Source organism: Cupressus sempervirens, chromosome 7, assembly GCF_028749045.1.
Source record: "Cupressus sempervirens isolate cs-2001-9-10 chromosome 7, ASM2874904v1, whole genome shotgun sequence".
Taxonomy (NCBI): domain Eukaryota; kingdom Viridiplantae; phylum Streptophyta; class Pinopsida; order Cupressales; family Cupressaceae; genus Cupressus; species Cupressus sempervirens.
Genome location: NC_143124.1, coordinates 106445383 through 106472080, shown reverse-complemented (window position 1 = coordinate 106472080; position 26698 = coordinate 106445383). Strand labels below are relative to the sequence as shown.

The following is a 26698-nucleotide window of genomic DNA, read 5'->3' as shown; positions in this document are numbered from 1 at the left end:
GACCACACTAAACAGAAGTGTCCCTAAGGGTCTCTATACACTATTGAGCTACAATCTTTGACACAAATACAAAAATAATTAACAAGAACACATTCCACAATCAGTCATAGTAGAGAGATGCAATTTTTGGATTAGATTGTGTGCCATATTTTTCCATCAACATTTCAAATCACACTCTATAATCCATCATCATTTTTCTCCTTTAGTTATTCTAATCTTGATGATGGACTACAGAATGTGATTCAAAATGTTGATGCAAAAATATGGTAGACAATCTAATCTAGAAACATCTCTCTAAAAAAATCATGACATATTTTTACTTTTCATGTCTTATTACATCAAAATAAGTGACATATGATTACATGTTATAGTGAATTTGATAAACATGTTACATTTTCTATATAAAATAATGAACATTCATGTCTTCGATTAATTGCAAGAAAGTAAGGTGAAATACAAGTTTGTATGCACAGATTGAACAAGTTTAATGTAAATCAAAGTTTAATGTATATCGAAATGAATAATATATTATGTCATATAAATCATATAGTTACAAAAAGATGTTATGTCTCATTGGTACAATACAAAGATTGAATACCTAAAAAATGTTGAATGTGTACAATCGAAATATCGAATGTGCATAATACAAATATTGAATATATACAATATAAAAGTTGAATACCCAAAAAATGTCAAATGTGTATAATATAAGTGTTGAATTTGCACGATAAAAATCTCAAATATCTACAATAGAAAGGTCAAATATATGTCAATGTCATGTGATGACCACTACTACATATATATATCACTATCAATATCTATGACTATGTAGAATCATCAAAATTGAGCCTCTTTGATGGAATTTGTGGCTCACCAAGTGTCTGCAGAAGAAAAATTAAAATACACTATCAAATATCTTATCTATAGTAATATGAAAATAACTAGAAATTGGGTTCTAAATTGTAGATAGTTGAGCTATTCATTACCTCATCCCTTTGTCCCATAGTTGGACTAAATGATAGCGATAATGGGCTCCCTCATCGATGGGTGGGACTCCTCACAAAATGATGAGGTAAAGTGACAATAGGAGACACAACTACCAATGGATCAATGCTCATGGGAGGTAAAACCTGTACAAAAAGTGATAAAATGTTAGCATTATAGGTTGGCATTAGGGATTACAAATAGAGTTAAAAAAACAAAAAAAAATTGTAGCTTGAGCTAGATTTCCAGTTCTAGTAGGAGGTACAACCACTGATGAATTAATGTTGCTATGAGGCACAACCAATATGGTAATTCTTAACATGTTATAATTGTAGAGTAGGCATTAGGGATTTCTACCATACACACAAGCAATCCAAATTGAGATCACAAAAGGGCTTCAACGAAGACTCTACATCCATACCTTTCGCCTCTATTGTGTTTGACCCCATCTTTGACACTAGGGACTCGTAACAAAATGAAATGGGAAAGGATTTGCATGAAGTCTCAAAGACTATTGTAATAGGCAAAAGATATATAACACATGTTAATAAGACAAATTATTGATAATTATTATAAAACTAAAAAAACATGTACTCATTTGTAAATGCAAGTATTTAATATGTATATAGAACAAATGCATGCTATAACCTAAAATTTATGAGAAGGAAATATGAAATTTTACCTATTCCATTGCATCAACATCGACACTCTTGGAAGCATTCATCAACTTTACAAAACTAAATTATTACTAGATATATTCAACAAATAATTCAACACGTATTCATCAATATTGAGTACATGTACATACATTCATTATTATTAAATTTCAAAATATAAACTTGACTTGTATTTAATACCTTTTTTTGTTTTGGTGTTCTTGTTGAATTCTTTCCCTTTCCTCCAAACCTCGAGCTATGGGGAGTACCCTAAAGAAGAAGCAAATATAGCATAAGAGGAATCAATAAGACACATCATGAGTGTGCATAGGTGTGCAATCTATGATACAACATAGCTCTCAAGGCCAATGTTAATGGTAGAAAACATGGCATCATCAATTTGAGAGATTTCTTCCCCTAACAAGCCTTATAAAATACTAAAGAGTATTGTTATAAATATGAGATATTGTTGTAAATGGCTAGAAGACACAATAATAAGAAGAAGATCATAGGAGGGCAAGAAGAGAAAAGGACTTGAAGGACAATATCGGAAGGATAACTCAAGGCCTAGAAATTGAAAACAAAGAGACCGAGAAGGAAAAGAAAAATGCAAATAAAATTTTGGTACCTTATCAAAAAATAAAAGTGGAGATTCCCAATCTCCACACTCCTACAAGACACCCTATGTGATAAAGAGGTCGTCCGATGCAGATGGGTATATGGAAGATGAACTCACATAAGGTTCATTAGATGGAGTTCTAGTATGCTAGGAGCATGATATGTGGACGGGAATTTTATGGAATTGATGAATTTGGAAGCATTTCAATGGTAGGAGATGGAAAGGTATTATTGTACTTTTAAGAATACCAATTAAGAAAGAATATTTCATATCTAATGTATTATAGTAATTTTAAAAATATTTTAAAAACTTTTCCTCGAGTGTTCTTGCTCCTAGCTGCACACCTCTAGCAAAATGAGTACTATGCAGTGTTCTCATAGCACTTTTTGCACCCTGCATTACATATTGTTTGAACATATCAATCTAAAATTTTCCATAAAATTTTAAACTTTTTTACTTTTATGATACTTCTAGCTGATTAAATAATATCATGTCAAAACTAATGAGGTTCAATAGATGGGGTTTGGGTAATGCTAGAAGCAAGAGATGTGGATGGGAATTGGATGGATTTGATGAATGAGAGAGTTTCAATGATGGTAGGAGATGGAAGAGGATCTATAAGTGGGTTGTTAGTGTCATACCAATTAAGAAATAATATTTTTAAGCTAATATATTATTTTACTTTTAAGAATATTTAAAAAAAATTAAACTTGGGTGTTCTTGCTCCTAGCCCCACACCTCTAGCAGAACGAGTACTCTATGGTGTTCTCATACTACTTATTGCATCCTACATTGCATATTGTTCACATATCAATCTAGAGTGATCTATAAAATATTTTTTAACTTTTACAATTTTTAGGTGATTAAATAATATCATGTCAAAACTGAAACAAACAAACAAGCTTGTGATCCCTATCCACTGAAGACCATCGCCATAAAATCATCTATGAATGTGAAATCCCCGCCTCTATATGAACAAAAAGTATGCCTGTAATATATACATGGATGAGATGACACTCCATCCTGAGACACATCTATATCTATCCCATCAGGCATGTGCTGATAGCTAAAAAAAAGTGTTGATTGGGCTCCAAAGATTGTAATGATGCCACTAGTGGTGTAGGTGATAGGAGTAGAGATAACACTAGTGGTGCAGGTGACACAAGCAGAGATGAAACTGGTGGTGTAGATGATGCCGTTGGAGCTGTTGTAGGCTATGTTAACCGAGGTGCCATAGGTGATTATGATGGAGCTATTGCATGTTGTGATGACCCTAAAGGTGCATATAATGATGGTTGGGGTACCATAGATGAAGGAAACCCACCTAACTATGAGCCATGTCAAATGATAATGTTTTTCAATGATGCAATTGCATGAAGAGTCTATAAATCAATAGACTCCTTTATAATTCATGGGAGTACAACATGAGGCATGGTTTTTCATACTGTACATCTCATCTCATGTTGTGGTACCACCCTATGAGTCCCAGGTCTATCCTACATAGAACCTCTCCCTCTACCCTAGAATTGACAAATGTCAAAGTAATTTGGCTACTCACCAAGGATGAACTCACAATATAGCTTTCTCAAAAAATATAGAGGCACCTCATAACTATTACATGGGGTTAGGTCAAATACCATATACCACCTATCCCAAAAACATGATCTCATCCTAGCATGAGTGCATCAATGAATAGGAAAAGTTTTGGTTGTGTGTGATAGGGAGTTGTAGGATATAGGATCAGTGAAAAGAGAACATATGGTACCTTTCTTTATGTATTTATCTTTCAATTGCTTATATGATAACCCATTGGCATAAAATGCATGACACCTCCATGTACCCCATTTCATAACTTCCCTAGACAGATCTTTTCATTTTGGGCCATTTATTCAAGTGTATTTACTAGGGTTGAGTGGTGATCAAGTGTAGATGACCGCAACCTATTGACCATTTGGGTAATGTTAGCACTATTTTGTGAGAGGTAGTTTATGAGGTCATATTGTGTACTAGTTAAATTATGTAATTGTATGCATGGAGAGTTTATAGAAGGCAACAGTTGTTGAAAGGGAACATTGAGTGGAGGGTTTTGTGGTTATGTCACTATGGGTGGAGGGTTTGATTATGTAGGAGGTGGTCATTCTTCTCTCCCTCATTTTCATGGATTCCTTGAAGCGTCTATATTTAAAAAAATTAACAACAATTACCAAACTTATAAATTACAAAACCCAAATTACAAAATTTGATAAATAAATACATAAACGACGAATAGAATGAAGGCTTACCTTGTTTGTGGAGCACCATGGATGGAGATGCAATCATTTTTTTTTTATGGTAAACCTTATCGGGTTTTGCTAGTCTCCTTTGCAATTCACATTGGTGTTTTCATTTGAGGGTAAAATTTTTCCCTCAAACATGAACTATAGTAAAAATATAGTGTTTACAAAACACAATCAAGTTTTGTAAACTATAATGGCAAGGCTTAGATACAAAGCCTAGCCGACATTTCACTTTTCAAATATCTAAAAACTCGATTGGGTGATTGAAAATTTCAAAAAAAGTTTGGTGGGGTGGGGGGTGCCCACTTTTTTGTACACTATATTGATGCACTTACCCCTTGTCATGTATGCAACTTATCTGGGATTCTACATGGCTTACGAAGCCAATATATGGACTCTTTTCTATGGGGTCAAATTTTCCTAAGAGAGGGGTTCTTGGACAATAATTGTAGAAGGTGAAACCCTTAGCATCATCAACATTCTTATTGGAAGGTGACACAATCAATGAATTAAAGTCTTTTGAGAGACTCCATAAGATTTCTAACTGTACCATTTAAATTATCTTAAATACATCGTTTCTAAATGGGCCATATTATTTTAAAATAATATACACCAAAATAAATTAGTGTTTTTTTTTAGGCTCAAGAACTTCCCAACAAGAATATGTAACATGGTAAAATTATGTTCAAATATGATCCAAAGATACCCAAAAAGTCCTTGACAAAGATGCAAATGAAGAAAATATAGAAAATTGTCTCATATATTTTAGAAAAAGAATAAATATTCATATCACCATTTGTATTTTCAATAGGTAATTTATGAAGGAAAAATAGCCACATGAAGTAGGATTATTGGTTTAGATAGGTCTACACCATAATTCAAGAAACGTTTTATTTTTCATTCTAAGCATTCAACATTAGTGTTCATCTGGGGATTGAGAAGATCATAATTTCATGGCTATGAGAGATAAACTTGTAAACACCATTAGCTTTAGTGTTTGAAAAGTTGGTACCATTGGAGCACTTAAGTGAGGAAATTCTATCATATTTGGTCACATAATTCTTTGGAAGATTCAACTTACTATAGGATTCCCTTTCAATATATTAGTTTTTCGAGTGCAGAGGATGAATGGAAAACTTATCCTACAATTCTTTCCAACTAGTAATCTTACCCTCTTGAATGATGTCAAAAGGATTTCTTATTGCCTTCCTAGCCCACTTCCTTGCTAAGAAGCTCTAAATTAGTGCCAAGGACTTATCATCATTCTTAAGATTCAACCATATTTATTTTTACCATAATGCATATTGTTTTCATCAATGCAACTATTGTTAATGATCGACTTCCTTCCATATTCCCAAGACTTATAAATGGTTTTGAATACATTGAAACTTGTAACTTTAATTATAAAATCTTTAGGCATTAACTCTTTGATATATAGCCTCTTCCAACATGAGGGCAATATAATGCTAATAATATTGAAGCACAGAATCTTGTTTTTTTTTTTCCCCTATGTAATAGACCCACCATACACTAACATATCAAAGATGTGTTGCATCATATAGTAATATAAAGATAATAATAGAAGCAGTCTTATAAATTTTGATAGAATTATAAAGGACATATTTTAGAAAGGTAAATATAATAGTTTAATGTGCATATTATAATTTTATAATGAAGGTGAATTGATTATAATGACATGGCTTAAAAGGAGGATTGGATTTTTTCGTTAATTGGCATTGATTATTTTGTTAAATGTAGGTGGTTTGTAATTAAAAATAATTATTTTATTTTATTCGAGATTTATATATACTCATTACGGGCTATTATTTTTTAACTAGGCATATGATGACTAAGAAGGGATGTGATGGAGTAAATAAATTGGTGACATAATGAAATGCTAATAATCATTTGATATTACAATGGAGATTGATTGCAACAAAATGACAATTGAAAAATTGAAATAAATAGTTATTGGTGCAACATGATATTAGAATAGTTAAATAACTTACATTTACCTATTTATAATCATTTATTTAGAAGAGCTATAATATATTATACTAAAAATATATGTATCTTAAAAAATTTATAATTTTAATGATAAAATTATTCTTTTTAAATTTATAATATAGAAATGTTATTTTGTTTTTAAATAAAAAACTCATGTACCAATATATATTACATTTATAGGATTTGAAATTCCATTATTAAAATTATTAATTTTAATATTAGACTGTTTGAAGATAGATTTGATTGAGTGAAGGTATTTATAATGAAAAAAAATAGCATTAGCGATGAAAGAAGGAAAGAGAACACCCAATACAAGTGACAAAGCTTCAACAAAACAACCAACCATTTATATTATCAATCAATGAAACGTATTGTAGAGAAAGCGAAGAGAGTAAAAATAGGGCAATAACATTTTATTGGGCCGCGGAAAAATGCATCTTAATCTAAAAATGCACAAACAGTGTGACTGAACGACAACCACAAGGTAAAGAACTACAAGCAGCTGGGAAAGTTCACTTCGTCTCGAATCAAAGTGTAAGAAGTGCATTTGGAGCTCAATGGGTGTCTTAGTCGGAAATTCTTAAACAGAAAAAATTAAGTTCAATTTTGATTATTTAACATTTTAAATATAGGAATGAAGACTTAATGATATGATATTTAAGCCAAAAGATCTTAACGTGGTTCGAGAGAGACTGATACGGTTGCTTTGGAAGATGCCACCGATGAAGCTTCCATCCACCAAACATTAACTGAACCCGTCAGTTCGTTTGAATTGGAGTAGTCGTCAATAAAAGCAGGGCGAGTGGGCTGAGCCAGAAGATCTGTATTGCTTGTTAGCATAGTCACCACTTTTGACATTAATGGTCTCAATTCAGGAGCTCCCTGTGTGCACAGAAAAGCAATCTGGATTACCTTCAATATCTCCTCTTTATTCAATCTCGGCTCTTCCTCGATTAATCTTCGGTCTACCATGTTAAATACCTCATTTTTGTCATATAGACTCCATGCCTGCATATAGATCGGATTCCATCTTAGTTCCAAATAGTTAACAATGATACCATCAACTTTAAAAAGATCTCAGCTGAGCTCAATTTTCCTTTTCAAAATGTCTCACTAGTTTTTGATTTAAATTGCCTTACTAGATATCGCTCATAGAATTTAAATAAGCCCAATTAAAGATTTTCTTTGAAGCTTAATTACCCATCCTAAAAGAAGTTCCATGTCGGGTGGAAGTGTAGAGTCTATGTACTTTCTCCCGCTCACAATTTCGAGAACAAGCATGCCATAGCTGTACACGTCCGCCTTTTCTGTCAGTTGACCGTGAACAGCATACTCTGGTGCAGTCTAACCTCTGCCACACACCAAAATCACAGGCAACAATAATATTTATACATTCAATTTTAGAAGGGAGAAAACAGAGGTAAAGAGTAATTACAAAATCTTACCTTGTACCACCGACTCTTGTGGTAAGATGTGACTGGTCTTCTGGAAAGAGCCTTGCCAAGCCAAAATCTGCAATTTTAGGTTGAAAATCCTTGTCCAGAAGTATATTTGCAGCTTTGATATCCCGATGCAGGATTTTTAGCCGGCATTCTTCGTTCAAATATGCCAGTCCTTGTGCCGTTCCCAATATGATATCAAATCTCTTTTTCCAGCTCAGTGGTTTCGCCGTTTTTGCTGCCACAATCGTTAGGGGAAATATGTGAAGGGACTTCCACAAATTAACCCAAAAAAACCACCGAATATTATTACTCTGTTTCTCTGAGACGTATAGAAACAAACCAAATAGATGTCTGTCAAGGCTCATATTTGGCATGAATTCGTAGACCAGTAGCTTCTCTATTCCTCTTGTGCAACACCCGAGCAAACGAACAAGATTTCGGTGATGAACAGCACTGATGAGCTTCACTTCTGTTATAAATTCGTCCGATGACCTCGTCGACTGCTGTTGGAAAAGCTTCTTCACTGCAACCTCCTGGCCATCGCCAAATAATCCCTACCAACCACAAAATAAGATCTGATTACAAAACAGGACTAAACGTCTGCTTCCATTTTAAACGATCGGGAGTCACGATACCTTATAAACTTGTCCAAATCCTCCTTCCCCGATTTTCATGTTTCGATCGAAATTTTTAGTTGCAGCTCGAAGGGAATCGTAGTTATATAGATGACCCCACTTGTTGTCTTCCCCTGCTCCAAAATACACCTCTGCTACAACCATTTTGCAATCATAAAAACAGAAAAAGAGCTTTGTTACTTATGGGGGATTTCAAAGGTCAGAAAAGGAACGAGTATAGCACAATTGGATCCTGATATATTTGTACAGACTTTTGGGATATTTAAAAGATTTAAACAATTTATAAAACCATGAACATTTTATAGCAAATCTTAAGGTATCAATTTTTAAGAAATTTAAAATATTAAATTTGAAAGAGTAAGTCAATTTTAATTATTTAACAAAGAATCAAAGTTGTAATATATAATATTTAAGCCATCATTCCCTTCAAAGACTATATCCTAAAGTGTAAAGTGTTCCAAATATATCCTATAATGTAGAAGTTCCAAATATTTCATCAATTGTTTATAGAAGGGCATTTGTTTACCTGCTTCTTCAAGCTTGCTGCGGCTGGGGAATTTTCTGTGAATCATTCTCAAAGAGTGCCTGAATATAAACAACACCCACAATACAGCAATGAGAGCTGCACCTCCCAATGTTCTCACCAAGATAATCGTAGTCTTCAAAGGGCTTGCTGTAGAAACATAAACATCCAAATCTTAAGAACAATTGACAGAATTAATAACAAATCAAACAATTATGTCAACTGAATTCTACAAAGTTGTGATCGACAGGATTTGATATTAGGTTAGAACATAGGGTAAGGGTAAAAGTTCTAGTAGCAGTCTAAATTAATTTAGCACTATCTAGATTTTCTAAATCTTATGTCCGATTTTAAAGATTTTTTTGGTGAATCTTTATAGGTGAGTTCTGAGCTCAAAGCCAAGGTTTCAACTTTGGGGTATTGGCAGATCCTTTTATAGAGATTCATTGAGCACAAAGTAGTCCACAACTGTAATTTCAAAGGCTCAGCTGATACCCACTATGTTCTATAACAATAGTAGCTCACTCAAAAATGCCAATACTAATGACTAAATCATGTCCCTGAAGTCTTTATGAAACATTCTAATAGTACTACACACTCAATCACAAACCTTAAAAAGCTAAAAATGATCTACTACTAGTACATTCGTGATGAATTATTAATACATATATTCTCATTTTGATTAGTATAAGAGCAATAACCATTATAGAAACCCTAGTATAGATAATAAGGTTTAAATAAAAAAATCTCAACCAAACAATAGATTTTAAAACAAGAAGTCAATAAAGAAAGAAAAATTTGTAGTGACTTATAGGAAGAAGAGGAAACGGTTACTCAAGGTCCATAAGTACCATTTGAACAATTAAACATAAAATATTTACTATTCTTCTTATCCTATTATTGCTCAATCTCTATTCTACTGATAAAATTATTGTCCTAGACATAACATACTTTTTTGAATATAAACTTTATCAAATGTAAAACATATAAAGAATTCAACACAAGTTTGACACTAGGATTTTATGTAGAAACCCAATTTGGGAAAAACCACCAGCAACATGTCACCACTTTTTCACTCTTTTGAAGTGAGCTCTATTAGGACCCAACCTTATTAAAGGTTTACAATACGCACTACAATATGTGACCTAGTCAGAGGATTTAATCATCCTGCTAGGAGTGGCCTTGTCAAAGGACTTTGATCATTTCTTTTAGAATATTACCTCGTTAAAGGATTTACATAGACTATTATGTACTTCAAATGATTTTTAGGTCAACCTCTATTAAAAAGATTTCAATACAAATTGTTTACAATGATTAGAAATAAAATAATAGGGTTTTGATCTATATGATTACAACTCACTTTGTAGGTTCGGATCATTGTTTAGTTTATTTGATGATTCACTAATAAGCTCCCCATAATCATCTCTATTCTTCATTAACTTGAAAATCCTTCTAGAAATCAATTCATTTCCTTTCAACAAAACTTAAGCCAACTGCTCAGATTTATTTATCAATATCAGTAGCATCTACACAAACAATCTCCTTTTTCTTCTCTATTCATTATCACAAACTTGTGCATCTTTGATCTACCTTTCTCTATGCACCTTTGTGCACCTTTCAAGTTTGACTCTATATCTCTTTAAATAGATAATTCTTTCTTTCAAATTTTCCATGATCTAGTTTATCAAGTTCATTTTATATGTTCATCTTCCTTCTTTTCTAGAATATTCTCATCCATTGAATTAGATCATAGGTATGATACCTAATCCTCACCTCAAATTCAATGATCAAACTCATCAATATTATGTTCAACATGCTTTACATCCCCCTAGAAATTAGCATAGTTTGCTAGAATTCATGATTTCCTCAAATTCATATACAATATTGTTACTAGACAATAACTAATTTCTTACCCTTGATCATCACTTAATCACTCAATCATTGTAAAACTTCTGGTGAATGTCAACTATCTTTATCAGTTGGTATTTTTGGTCTATCACCGCTAGACTTTCCCAACACTTATTGTGGCTCAATTGACACTAGAATTACTCAACATTCCTTTCTTTTTTTCTCTATTGCTCAGTTTATCTTTAGATTCTTGTTATAAACAATGACTTTGTCTTATCAAAGTCTAACTAATCAAATATCAATTGTAACTTTCTTTCCATAACTCAACCTTTCCTCTAGGTACTACTTTTATGAGCAATTTCTTGAATCCTCTTCATCAATCATATAGATATGATATTTAGATTAGGTGGCAATATGTCTTATCATAAGATTTGACATCAAAGGAAAAACAATAATTGTTCCAATTATAAGTTTCCAATAACTTCTTTGCTGCAACTATGGCTAGGAATAATTCTCAACAACCAAAGCAATAGTCATATCCCTACCAAATTGTTAAAGATCAACTTATCAAAGATAAACATATCATCTAGGTAAACAATGATAAACTTACCCATAAATTCCTTGAGTAACTCATTCATGAGCCTCCTCAAAGTTCTTGGTGCATTGGTTAGGCCAAAACACATGACTACACACTCATACAATCCTTCCCTAGTCTTGAAGGAAGTCTTCTACTCATCTGCATCTCTAATACAAATTTGCAATTACCCACTCTTTAGATCTATCTTTGTGAAATATATAGCTCCACTCAAATAGTCAGTAATATCATATATCCTATGCAATGGAAATATGTACTTGATTGTGATCTTGTTGAAAGCCCATGAATTTTTGCACATCATCCATTATATATTCTTCTTTGGTGTTAATATTTCTGGTAGAATACATGGACTTAGACTTTCTTGAATCAACCTCTTTTGTAAAAAAAACATGTACTTTTGTATTCAACTCTTCACTTTCTGTTGGTGTTGTTTTTTGTGCCACCTTGTTTGGAAAATTGTATCCTAGGATTAAGTCCATTTGATGACTAATATCTCTCACTTGGGGTAAATCATTAGGTACATTATCTAACATAATATTAGGAAGCTCTCCCAACAAATCCACAACTTCTATAGGTTCTTCCTCTACTTCTTCTTTACCATCTTTTGGGATTACCAAAAAAAAACATATTCTAACAATTCATACCTTTGAGAAACTCCTCTCTATCAAAAAAACATATTTGAGAAGCATTACATACTTTTTCTTCTTTATTCTTCAATTTCTTCAACTTATGTTTCACTCCATCCTTTGTTAGAATGTTTATATTTTCTTGCTCATCATGTACATCATGTCTGTCGAACTACAATGACCTACATAGCAAGATATGACATATGTCCATAGGTATGATATCAAAAAGTACCTCATCTTAGTTTCTTCCAATCTTGAAATTCACTAGGAATTTCTCATTGACCATGACCTTATATAAGGTCATCCTATACCTAGCCAACATGGTATGGACATAGGTGTTTCTACCTCTTAAGATTTAACTTTGTGACCATCTATTTTGACACCATATTGTCATTTCTTCCACCATCAATGATCACATCACAATACTTATCTCCACATTTACACCTTGTGCAAAAAAAAATCCTCCTTTCATTAGGTTCATTCTCACCACTCAATGAGACTCTTCAATTAACTAGAATTTCTCCTCTTTCAACATCTTCATAATGGGATGATTTGGCATATCATCAACATGTGCAACTCTTGCATGACCTTTAGTTCTTCTATCTATATTTCTTTGGTACTAGGGACATTTAAATGCTCTATGCCCTTCTTCTCTACAGTGAAAACATTTTCCACGAAAACCACCTCTTCTAGATACTATCCCTCTAGTTATGAGTGCTACTGGTTAACTCATCATTTTTCTTTTGATCATAATTTTAGACTCCTTAAGACTGTTTTCCATATCTTCCACCATGACCTCTTCCACTATTCTTCTTCTCAAACTTCATATTCATCTTAAAGAATATGGTTATGCCTTTTCAATACCTTTCATTCCAACCAGACTTGACTCATCAATGATTAGCTTCTACCCATTAAGATAATGAGAAATTTTCTCCTTATCAACTCTTACATGTTCAATTCTAATCAGGTCTTGGTAGAACTCCTTAGTATACTTGTGAAAAAATATTCCCACTTGCTTCAACCCTTACATTTTATTTAGCAGATCAAGCTTATAATCCAAAAGAATGAATTATCACTTCAATTTATCTATCATTTGATCCCATCCAGTGATTTTTTCCATTCCTCTTCTGTTTAACTACAAATCTCTCACCCTAGGATTTTTCCATGACCCTTTAGTTTTTCTTTCATAAATTTAAACATATTAGGATCCTCAATATATTCATACTCAAAGTATTCCTCTAATTTGTTGATCCAATCAATTAGGGTTTATGGGTTTAGATTTACCAAAAATGTGGGAACCTTAAACTTAGGTTTTGCGGTAATCTTGGAGATGGCCATGAAACATCTTTTTCTTCTAGGTTTAGAAATACCTCTACTTCAACATTTTCTTCTTCCTCATCCTCATGCTCACTTTCATCTCTTACGATTTTTTTTTTCCTCTATGCATTTGTTCTTCCAATACTTGCATCTATCTCTAGAGGGATCTAAAACCCTCAGGGATAAAACCTATAGCTCTTTCACTATGCTCTCTTTGTGGATGCATTTTTGCACTTTCAATGAAACCCTATTGCAAACTACCTCACAATTGGTAATGTATCTACATGCTCAGCCCTAACCATGGTCTTGGTGCAACTACCTTAGAGTTAGTGATCTATTTACAAACTTTGGATCTCCTGCTATAATATCACTTGTTGAAGGGTGGTCCCCTTAATACCACAAAAACATAACAAAAATAAAGAAATGATAATAATTTGTGAGAACAAAATATGGGCTTGTTATTATCACCACAAATATACAATTATATAATTTTGTAGTACAATATGAAAACCCACATGGACACCTTCCTTAAAATTGTTTGCAACACAAAGCTATGAAATATCACCTAGATTTGTCCTAGAAAATGTAAAGGCATTCCTTATATAGGTATTTTTACACTGCTCGAGAAGCTTTTAGACATCGAACGCAAACCCTAACCCTTGAGACTAACTAACTCTGAAACTACATATAGAGTTAGCATGATACACCTTTGACATTTTTTTTGGAATTTTGGTCTACCCAAATTTAGAAGGCCATAACTTTTGAATTTTTTCTTCCATTGGCTATTATAACAACTTTTTAGAATCCTTAGCTTTTGATTTATAGAGATGATCTTGTATAAGCTCTAGTTGACCCCATTTTAAAACCCATCTAGGGCCTCTAAGGCCTTCAAAATTGAGATTGAAGTTTTTATACCAAAATTATAAGCCAAAAATATGTAATAACTCTATCGATACTCATGATATACCATTGATCCTCAACTAGTAGGATGATATATTGAAGAAACATGCCTCTAGAAACAACTACTCTATATTGAGAAAACCCTTATTCAAAGAAAAAAGGGAACTATTTTTGGGTGATGCAAGATTTCTCTTACACCCAAGATGCTCTTGAATCAATTATAAATATGATAAAAGTTCAATTTTCATTGGATAATAAAATTCCACAAATAAATCTATAAAATATAGAAAGTTGGAGAATTCTCACTATTTGACACCTATTGGATATGGTATAGTATGGTTTGATGAGCCATCCATAGACTATATCATTAAAAACTAGGATTCAAAAATGCATATTGGGTCCATTAATCATTTCTAAATTTGATGGAGAATTTGTCTCACAATGTTGCCTATTGTGGTTTCACAGTGCACACCCCATTTCTCCTAGAAATGGGGACACCCTACTATTTTTCCAACCCCTAGTCTGTAGTCTGAGTCTATCCTAGCCCTCAACCTGAAAAACTCAATTGTTAGAAATTGAATATTTTAAGCATAATTTGATTTGATATAAGGAAAATGTGTGCACTAACCCACCTAGTGCACATGCACACCTTTCCAAGGTGCACTTGTGTGCTAGGCGCCTTAGTGTGAGGGCACTTTCCTTTCAAAGTGCACACCCCCAAAGGGTGTGCTTTATCCCAGGCCTATAAAATACAAGGACCTTTCCCTCCTCCTCATTTAATTTCCTCCTACATCTAGATCTAAGTGCACCTTCGCACCCATAGAGGTGTGCCAAATCTTCAACTTCTAGCACACACAAAACTAAACACTAGAATAGAAGTTGCGCACCTTTATTCACAAAAATTACTCATGAAACTAAAAAATCAAAATGCTAAGGCAAAATCAAAACAATCGTGTGTAGTTGTTCACCTTCTTAAGGTGCACAACTATGCACCATTTTGTTTTAAAAGTTAAGTCTTGCAAGCATATTGTATGCACATGTGCAACCCACAAGGTGCACATGTACACACCCTATTAATATCTTTAAGAAAACTTTACACAAAGAAAGGGTGCACACAAGTGCACCCCACAAGGTGTGCATGTGTACACCCTTAGTTTTTAAATCTTGCTAAGGAGAAAAATTGCACCTAGAGCACACTAAAGGTGCACAAGGTGCACTCAAAAATTGCCTATTAGAGTCTAAAATGGGGATTTTGAGTGTTTTTGTGATGTTTTTGCATTCTGGGTCTGGTTTTTTAGTAATTAGGGTTTGCTTAGGGTTTAAATTTCCACCTTTCAAACTAATGTGTTTCTATTTTGAGTAGATCAAATAGCTTCCTCCATGTCCTCACTCATAGCAAAGATTGCTCCAAAATGAGTGGTCTTTAGGTTTCAAGGTGTCAAATCAAAATCACGCTTCTAGGATGCAAAATCATGCTTCTAGGATGCACATTTAGATATTTGAGACACTAAATTAGGTCATATTTCTTGGAATGTGCTCTTAGTACTCTACAAAAAAACAAATGAGAGATCCCCAATGATTTCTACATTTATCAAATCTGGGTTGGTTAATGCAACCTCACATTCTACTTCAGTGCAGTCTTTAGAACTTGTTATGGCCTTGGAAGAAAATTATGTATCAGAAGAGAGAGTGGTGAAAAGCATAATAGGAGAGATCATCCTAGATATGAGACCAAAGAACATCAAGAAAGTATTCCATCTTCCAAGGGCAGATCAATATATTAGGTTGACTTATCATCAAGCATAAAGGTGGTATAGGGACAATGAGCAGAAGGCTACAAAGATTATTAAATCATCATATCTGATTGATAAAACACATGTGGGGTAAAGAGTGGGAAAGGTAGACATGACAAGAGGTTATATAAAAGGATGATATTGGATATTCTATTGTGCTTTTGAGAAGGATTATGGGTCTACCAATAGTAGGGCATTTAAATATATGGATGGTACATTTCATTGAGACCATCAAAATGGTGAAGATGCCAATTGACTAGGCGACAATACTTAGTGAGAATCTAGATGAATACCTAGTGGTAGTTAAAAGCAACCCTAGATTATACATGACTTCATATTTGGTATATCTTTTAGCAACAAGGACTATGGACTACCCCAGATTATTCAAGAGGGGAAACATGCAAGATGCTTTTGCCTGGCCTTATGTGGTATACCACCTTCTAGTGAAGAAAAGATTGTCAAATCATAGTAAAGAGTATAAGATACTAAATTATTCTTTCATTTTTGCAATCATCTAATTCATTTAAGGTGATTATGCAAAAAGGATGTCAGTACAGGCAGTAGCAAGAATTGTAGAAATAGGTGCCTACTACATCCAATTCAAGACATTCACCTACCTAAGGGTAGCGGGTACAACTATAAATCCTAAGAAGCTCCCTAAGAATCCATGTGATAGACTCATTTTCTTGTAGATTTCATAACAACTCACATATGCATATGACAGAGTGAGAAAACAACATAAGAAGACCTAGGTATGACCCATCACCATAGGTCAATTTGGAGTCAAGCAGAAGCAGGATATCATGACTTTTGATTCAGAATGGGATCAATATCCCTTAGAGGACTATAACTCCCCTCGTTAATATTTTGACAATATGGGCAGAGTTCAATACTTGGTAGGAAAAGAATTTAAATATGAAGATGCCTTAGAGGATCATTGGATGAATACAATAGATGACTACGATATTTGGATAAGGGATTATTGTAGGATGACTCTTTATTTAGCAAGAAGTACCTTGAAAATAAAGGTCCCATTGAAGGTTGTTCAACAAGACACTTCAGATGTCTTAGATCCTTTGTATAATCAAGATAAGATATAAGATCGACCAGTTATGAATGTAGAAATTGATAAAGAAGAAATTGTAGATATCAATTATAGGATGTTGCATATCATCTAGTTGACTAAGGAATAGATTAATAAGTCATTCAAATTGGACCCATTTCCTCAAACAATAGCCTTACAGGCCACAACTCGCCCAATAAAGGGAAAAGGGGCACAAGTTACAATACCAACATTTATAGCCCAATCTCCAATAAGGCCTAAAATGGTGTATCAACATGATACGAAAGTTGGATACATTAAAGCGAGAAATAGAAACTATAAAAGGAAAAGAGTTTCTACTCATCAAGTTGATCCCAAAGATGAAGGGACTCAAGCCTGGGAGGCAACTCAAGCATCTAAGAACCAAGTGCCCCAAAATGTAGAATTTGCTCAAATTCATGATAATCCACAAGTGCCACCACTAGAATAGGGACAAGGACCTAGAGAAGAAGTAGAAGAGGTGTCCCCAAAAGATGGTCAAGAGGAAGAAGCCTCTCCATCAACTCCTAAGAGGAAAAAGGATAAAACTCCAATCAAAAGGACTAATAGAAAAAAAGTGCAAAGAAAGGTTATTCCTATTCCTTTAGTCTCGGAAACCATTCCTGTAGAGGATGAAGAAGATGAAGAGAATAACATTCCCTTGAGTCATAGGACTCATTTGGCTAGGGCTATTAAGGAAGAATGTAAAAGGAGTTCCACGATAATGCCTCCATCTATTTCCACACAACCTATTCAGGTTACAACTTTAGATGATGAACAAAAATAGTTGATTAATGAACAAGAAAATCAAGAGGTTAATGTCTTTAGCATGTTAGATTTTGATTTCATTTCTGTGGGTACTAAGCACATAGGTGACAGGATAAAGGATACGCCAACAAATAAGCCTTTACAGGAATATTGGAGTCAATTGCCACTGTTTCCCCAAGGACCTCTAGGTGCCCTAGCATCACTAGGTCAAGATTTATCTTTCTTGGACAAGATTCAACCACTCCTCTCCCTCTAATTAATGAAGAGAAAGTACAAGTTGTTTAGGAAGAGGAGCCACAAGAAAGACATGTTGATGAAGCATCAGAGGAGGGGTAGATATATGAAGAACCTCAACAAACTTCTCAAGATATAGAGGTGAGGATTGTGGACTCAATAGACACGGGGATGCCTTATGTAGATCTCTCATAGAAAGAAAAGATTATGGAGAGGAGAAATAAGGGAAAGGGTCTAGTAGAACAAGCCCCCTCTTCAACTAAGTATATGTCTTCGATGGGAACTACTCCGAGCTGGTTGAAGAAAGAGGTGATGGTTAGGCATAAAAGGCAATTGTATTGTAGTGTGGATGAGGGAAAGAAAGAATTAGTTGAAGCCCTAAAGAAACCTAAGCTATCTATGAGTGATGCACAAACATTGGCCTTTATTAGGAAAAGCCAAAAATAGGACCTTTTTTCTCATATTGCCTACCCTCCTCTACTTGAAGATACTAACGATTTGACCACGAAAGATTATCAGATTAAAGAGGGCTTTCTAGGAAAGCTCACTGTGGACACTGCTAAATTGGTGGTTACTACTAGAATTAAGGAAGTGTTTAACCACCTAGAACAAGATCAGTCTGAATTGTTGAGGCTTTAGAAACAAAATGAGCTTCTAAGAGGCTATTTGCATGAAGTGGTTGGTCCTTGGACCCTAATCATCTTGAGGCAACTCTTGGTGTAGCACTTGATAGGAAGGTGAACACAGCTATACAATTGGATCCAATTTTGAAGGCATGTCAGCAATGGTGGGAAAGTTTTGAGGAAAAAGGTGTGCAGATAAAATAGGGAAACCTTACATTATTACACCATATGCAAATTAATGGAGACAGGTCAGTTTCTCTACTAAGCCAGGACTTTGGATTGATGGATGAGGTACATACTTGGGGTAAAGACCTTCAAACATTACAAACAGTAGAGGGCAAGAGGTATTATATGCTCATGTATATATATACGAGAAATGAATTGGATAAGATAGATGATTGGATTGAGAAGAATGCTATTGGTAATAAAGTAATGGGTACATTATATGTATATATTCATAAGCTCAAGGATCAAACCCAAAAGCAGATTTTGGAAGCTCAAAAGTATTACAGTGATGCTTGCCTTGACATTTTTGAAGATGAGTCAAGGGATAAACTCATATCCGTGCAAGAAGTTGTTGAACAATTTTGGAAGACCTTTGAGGAAGCTTTGACAAATGAAGAAATTAGAGAATCATTTAAGACAGAGGAGGCATTGCTAGAATTGAATGTAAAATTGGAAGATTTTTTTGGAGACTTGCATAGAAGTAAGCAACTATTGGAAAATAGTTAAGAATACTTGTATGATGCTTTCAATTTCCTAGATGCAACCCAAGTGATGGAGACCATAGAGAAATTCAAGAGCGAATATTCAGACATACCTTTGGTATGAAGGGGAAGAAAACCTAGAAGCTAGAATTTTAGTTTTGACACTTGGGAAAATTTTGCATTGTTTGAATTTTCCACAAAGGTGCACCGACTGTTAATTGCCAATTTCAAATTTAGATTTTTCCATGCACTAGAAATGCATTTTGATAGGAGTTGAACTCCTAAAAACATCCAAAGAAGGTTGAGATTCTTTTTTTGGCATCTCTAGAGACGCTTACATCATCTAACACCTTCCTACTTCTCATCTACTTCTTCTTTCATTGTTTTAAACTCATGCACTCATTAATTGATATAAACAAGGGTGGAGTCCTACATAGTACCATTTAGAGAGTCAATTTGTATATAATTAGATTTTTTTTGTTAAATTTTAAGCATATATTTGCATGAAGGAATCTCTCACTCTCAAGACAAATTGAGGAGAAGATTTTCTATAAATTAAAGAATTAAATATATGTATTCTAGGCTGATATTTTGATGCAATAATATATTCTTTTGGTGTTCTCATTCTGAGTATAGTCATTCTATTTAGAATCTATTATTTTTGTGGATTCTTGTTCATGATAATAATGGAGCCATGTTTTATTGCATTGATTTGATTGTGTGATATTTTATTTTTGGTGTTTACCACATATTGATGAATTCCACTAATATATAGAGTTGGAGAAGAGATCACCGATTTATTCCTACATGGCTTCTCATCTCGCATGAGCACACTTCTTGTGGCCTTGTGATTTGATAATAAGTGAAACATATTTTAGTTTTACTAAATTTCCATTGATGATTGCATTAGTGGATTTGAAGAAGCATTGCTCCTACTTTCATTGGTTTCCTACCTGATCTTTTCAATGATTTAACTTGTAGATATGTTGTTACCATGGTTTATGTCCATTAGGAATTTCCCTTTTATGCTATTTACTTTCATCTCTCGTTACCTTATCTTTGTTATTTTCTTTGCTAACCCTTGGTTAAATTAGGAATTCATATAGTTGCACTGTTAGATTGCATTCATTAAAAAAAAAAAAAACTACTAAAAAACATATCTCTTTTTGTCGTTAATTTTTAAATAGCAAGTAGATTGATCATCTTATCTAAAATTGGTTCCAACTAGAAAAGGCCTCTTTGTGAACAAAAACATTTATATTCAATTGAGTAGATTTTAGTAGATCAATAGATCACTCAAAACCTTGGAGTTGATCCTAGATCAGCTTTTCAAGATAGGAGTTTAAAAGGATTCCTTTTGTTAAGCATTGTGCAAAATGATAGCTCAAAATAAGTGGTACTAGAAGGAGGGCCCTAACCATTTGGAATAGAAAAAAAAAACTTGCAATTTCAAATTTTTGTATTTTTTACAAGTTCGGAAAAAAAAATTGAACCATCACTATTCGAAGGTGCGCAAGGTCTACCGTATTTTTGAGAAAGTGTGATTCTATAGAGGTACACTTTTTCCAAAATTGATGCAAACTAGAAGATCCTGGTCCAACATCCCCATTTTATTGAGCCTTAATATCTTTAGATACTAAACTAGACTTCTTAGAACTCACTCTTTTTTGTAAGCCTCATAGTGACAAAAGATTTCCTAGAAATCTCTCACTTCTATTCAACATTTTTTCATCTGCCTCAGTTTTGCCTCCAAACCAACCACCCATCATTCCACAAAATCCTCCACCAATGGATTTTTTTGCAAATTCTCTAGGCTCACCAATCAAATTGACAAGTGTACTCAATAACCTTCATAGGAATCGTAAGAAGTTTTTCCCAAGGGTCATCTATGGAGAGGCAAGAATAGTTGAAGTTCACATCAAGCTATTCCAAGAAATTTGCAACTAAAGGAAGATTACCAATGAGACCATGTGGTTCTTCACTTATTCCCATACTCATCGAGAGCATTTTCCTTTAATTGGTATGCCAATTTACCACCAAGATGCATAAGAGACTGGAACATTTTCGTAAGATTATTCTTGGAACAATTCAAAACTTTTATCAACCCAACAGTGATACATCACCAATTCATATCAATGAAAAGGGACCCAGCTAAAACAGTTTCACACTTCAATCATTCCTTTTGTTAGAATTCTTTAGAATAACTGAGAGGTCTAGTGAATCAATTATCCAAGGTCCAAATGTATAATTAAAACCTTTTTTAGCTTAATGAACCCATAAAACATTTACTGTCACACATGCATCCATAAGATTATGCAATGACTTAAAACGTATAGGTTACTATAAAAGCAATTTACAGATATGTAAACATGAAACATAACAAATTCAATAACACACTTGACACAATGATTTATGAGGAAACCCAGTTTGAGAAATACCACCAGTAACATGCTACTCTTTCTCACTCTTCTAAAGTGATGCCTTGTGAAAGGCCAACCTTGTTAAAGGTTACAATGGACACTATTAATTTTGACCTAGTTAAAGGATTCCAATCACCCTGTTAGGTGTGAGCCTTGTTAGAGGACTTTAGACCATTCACTTGGAATGTCACCTGGTTAAAGGGTTTAGAAATGACTGTTAGGTTAACCTTAATCCAAAGGATTTACCCTAGACTGATTACAATTATTAGAGAATAACATAAAGGCTTGATCTAATAATAACTTACAACTCCATTTGCAGATTAAAGATCTATGTTTCAATCTTTGATTTTGCTTGGCTTTCATACACTTCAACTCTGATAGCATGTTCACCCTTCAAGCATTCATTCCCTTAAGCCTTCTTTCTTAACATGCCAATGTAGACTCTTCACTTAGGTAAATAAATGAAGCAATACACTAGACTCTTTGTCTTCCTTAGGTTCTTGCACATGAAAACCTTTACTTCTAACCAACCATTCCTATAAATAGGAAATTAAGATATTTTTTTGTTCATTCTCCATCGTCAAATTTAGGGTTAGGACAGATTAGATAGGATTCATTTAATCTACCCCTTATTTCATTTCATCCCTTTTTGAAACTTCTCCTTCAATTCTCTTTGAATTTACCTCGAAATAGTTTACCATGGATTTTGTACCACTAGCTCATCAATATTATCTTCCATATAGTTCACACAATCCAAGCAAAAAAACTTGTTTTCTCAAATTCATCGAATTCGTGATCTTTCAAATAATGTTGACAAACAACATTAACTTTCTTTTGATGCTCAACACACAGTGTTGCTTGACATCCTCTATAAAATCACTCAGAACAAACTAAAGTTTACTGGTGCTTGACATCAACTAAAATTTACTCAGTATCAACTGTGTTACTCAATATACACTAAGATAAACTTTTACTTGGCTCCAACTAATTTTTTGCTCAGCTTGTACTGAGTTTTATCCACACCTACTGTCAACTTAGTCAATCTTTGTAGACAAACTTTGTTACATTTGTTCTTCTAATCTTGCTCAGTATATCCAACCTTTTGCAACCTTAAGGAGATTATCAATGCACTATGTTACCACTATCTTAGCTTATTCTTGTACTCCTTTTCATATCATAATGCAACCTTTCCTCTAGATGCTATTGTTACATCTTTTAATCAAATCCTCTTAATCAATCAAATAAGTGATAGTACTCAAATCATGTAAGCAGTTGTCTTACCAAAAAATAGCAGATTTGACATCAGTGAAAAAAAAATGATTGAAACATATTTATCATACTTATTTTAATGTGTTTTCAACAATCTTCTTCTTCAATAGCTTTCATATGGCATACCGTAAGCTGGAAACACCATACACTATACTATTTGAAGCCACTATTCAGATTTATCTAAATTATATGGACCATCTCGCAGTTTTTTTCCTAAGGAGACTTCCTACTACAAGTATTGACACATTGGATAAAGTCTTCTCAAAAGAAATTACTTTTATGAAACAAGCCAATCCTAATGGAGGAGGATTGATGCCCCCAGCTCAAGCTATTACTATAATACCAACATATCCTTTTCAAGAACCACTAATGCCTAGCCAATTCATACCAATGAATCTAACTCCATTATAGTAGGCATCTTCTCCACAAGTTTTAGTTTTAACATACCCAAGATATGAACCTCCAAAAGAGGCTTTCTTTGAGAAAAAGGCAGTAGCATCCACTAAAATAGAGAACAATTTTGCATTTGAGCTTTGCCAAATGAAGAAGGCGATGTCTAAAATCACTAATGAGTTTACCTGGTTGAGGTTGTCACAAGGAGAGAATAACAACTTTTAGAGAACTAATCCTGGTCCCTACAACAACAAAAATTGAGGTCAGAACTATAATAGGAACAACAATACCACAATGCAAGAAACAACAATACGAGAAAAAATAATGGAGGAAATAACTCCAATGCTCATGATTGCAACAACAGTTTCCAAAGATAGAATCAACAATGAAACACCTATCTAAACAATGGAAGTATTCCTACAGATAATAACAACAACAATGCCCAGTATGTGGACATCAATCGGTACGGTAATAATCAGAATGTACCAAATGATGATGGTTCATATTACAATGGAAATCAACAAGTAAACCAAAATCCAATGGGAAATAGTAATGAGTCCCCCATGCAATTCAATGTCATAATGCTAGAATCCTATGATTCTTCACAGAACACAAGAATTGAACAACTAGCCGAAGAAGAATTCTCTTTTCCGCTTATTCAGGAACAAGATACTCAACCTGAAGAAATGTTTTCCTTCCAGAATGATAATCAAAATATCTAGAATTTGTGAAGTTAAAAGGAACCCATTACTAATAGTATTCCTCCCACATTACAACAAACTCCTCTAGATCTCAGAGTAATTAACAATCTGATACCTATCAGACCCTCGTATGGAGGACAAAAAAATCAGAATCAAGGAAATGTGCCTACAATCTTGAAAAACCCTACATGGTCTACTAAAAAGTATAGCATGGTGGAAGATTTGAAATAAACAAAGTCTAACATGTCCTTGTTTGACATGCTGCAAAATTGTCCTCATCAGTGAGAAGAACTCAAGAAAACTCTCGATCATACAAAGGAACCCCATAATACGAATATTATTCCTGAAAAGACAATATCTCAACAAGTCAATGCTTTGGAGGCCATGCCAACTATGTTTAAAGACAAGGTTGAGATGCCTCCCTTTTTTCTTAGCATCAAAATATATGGGAAGAATCTTCACAATTTCCTAATTGATTCATGAGCTTCTTGTAATATTATGCCACTTTCGATAACACAAAGGTTGGGAGTCACTACTCAACCATCTAATCAAATAGTGATACAACTTGACACAATAGAAGTAAAGGTTATAGGTGTGTTGAAAGATGTTCAGATACAATTGATAGTGGACCCTCAAATTCAAGACATTATAGATATACATGTGGTTGAAATTCCTGAAACATATGGATTTCTACTAAGTAGAGAGTGGATGAAATGCTTAAGAGGGTGGTTTTCAATGTATTTTACTCAATTGTGGTTACCTTGGAAAGGGTTGAATAATCAGATCAAGATTGAGGTAAAGCCAAAATTGAAAATGATGATTACCGAATACAATGCACCAAATGAGGTGCCATTCCTACAATCTAGTTGAGGCTCTTAGAAAGTGATGGCTTTTGATACGGTCTCACCTAAAACATCAGATAATCAAGATGAAAGATTCATGATTCTAATTCCAAATGAAGAGACTATAACATAGTTCATTGGTAGCATGATGGCCAATTTACAAGGTTTAGGTGAAGAAGCCAACCCAAATATATTGCTCCTTCCTAGATTTTTTAGATTGCATAGAGTTAGGCATTCAGAGTTTGAACATTCACATTCCCAACAAGTAGTTGCTTAGGTATTGACTCAAATAATGAAAAAAAAAATTGGAAACATTCCAAAGGAAGTATTTATAGAAAATCCAAATTCTGCATATGTATTTGAAGCCATAAGAAAAGATGCAAAAGAAGTAGAAGATCCTAATGCATCATATAGTGATACTTGTTCATGTGGTGGGGGTTTATCTTCTCCTCCATTAGGAATGGTTAAGATTCAAAGAAGGAGATGTTTCATAAAAGGCCAAGGGTGGACTTTGGCAATCATTCATCCCAAACCCAAAGTTGACAAAATTATAGAATTGATTGGGGAAATTTAAGATCAGCAAGAGAAACATACATTCCCCATATCAAAGATAGACAATGAAAAATCATCAAGTCCACCATGGGAGAGATTACAATGAATCCCTAAGAAACAATCCTTTAAGGTTCAAGTAAAGGAAAAGCTACATACAATCAAGTACAAGTTTAGGAAACCCAAGGAAGATTCAATCTAGACACTTTGGTTTGATGGCTCTAAGTGAAAATTAGGAGTCAGTATAGGTATTGAATTAATCAACCCAAAAGGTAGGTCTTTCTATGCAACATATTGATTATAGTTTAGATGTACTAACAATGTTGTAGAGTATGAAGCCTTGGTCCATAGACTTCTCTTCACATTAGAGAAGGGAATCAAAGCTCTCATAAGCAAAGGAGACTCCTAGTTGGTGACAAGACAAGTAAAATCAATTTATTCTTACAATGATAGAAGATTACTCACTTATTGAAAGAGATTATGGGATCTAATGGATGACTTCAAATTTTTGAAGATAAGGTCTATCCCCAGAAAGAGAAACATGGTAGTGGATGCCTTGGCAATTTCAGCCAGCGCATTACACCCCGTTAAGAGAACAAAATTTAAAAAAAAATTAGTAGAATCAAGAAAGGGGCAAAAATAGAATGGGTTCCAGAAATCAAGAAATCATTTGAGGACATCAAAGTGGCTATTTCTACAGCTCTAGTACTTGTCAGTATGGATTATGAATTGTCATTTAAAATATACTCTTTTTCTTTAGAACACTTATGTGATGGAATTCTTACATAGAAAAAAGATAGAGAGGATGAAAGACCCATTGCTTTCATGTGTTGTCCTCTAAAGAATGTTGAGTTGAACTATTCAAATCTTGATAAACAATTTTTTGCTCT

At 33.8% G+C, this 26698-nt stretch overlaps 1 pseudogene; it reads right to left on the bottom strand.

Annotated features, from left to right (window-relative positions):
* Positions 1-7214: 7214 nt before the first annotated feature.
* LOC149545712 (uncharacterized) overlaps positions 7215-26698 on the bottom strand; it is a 31005-nt pseudogene continuing 11521 nt past the window's right edge.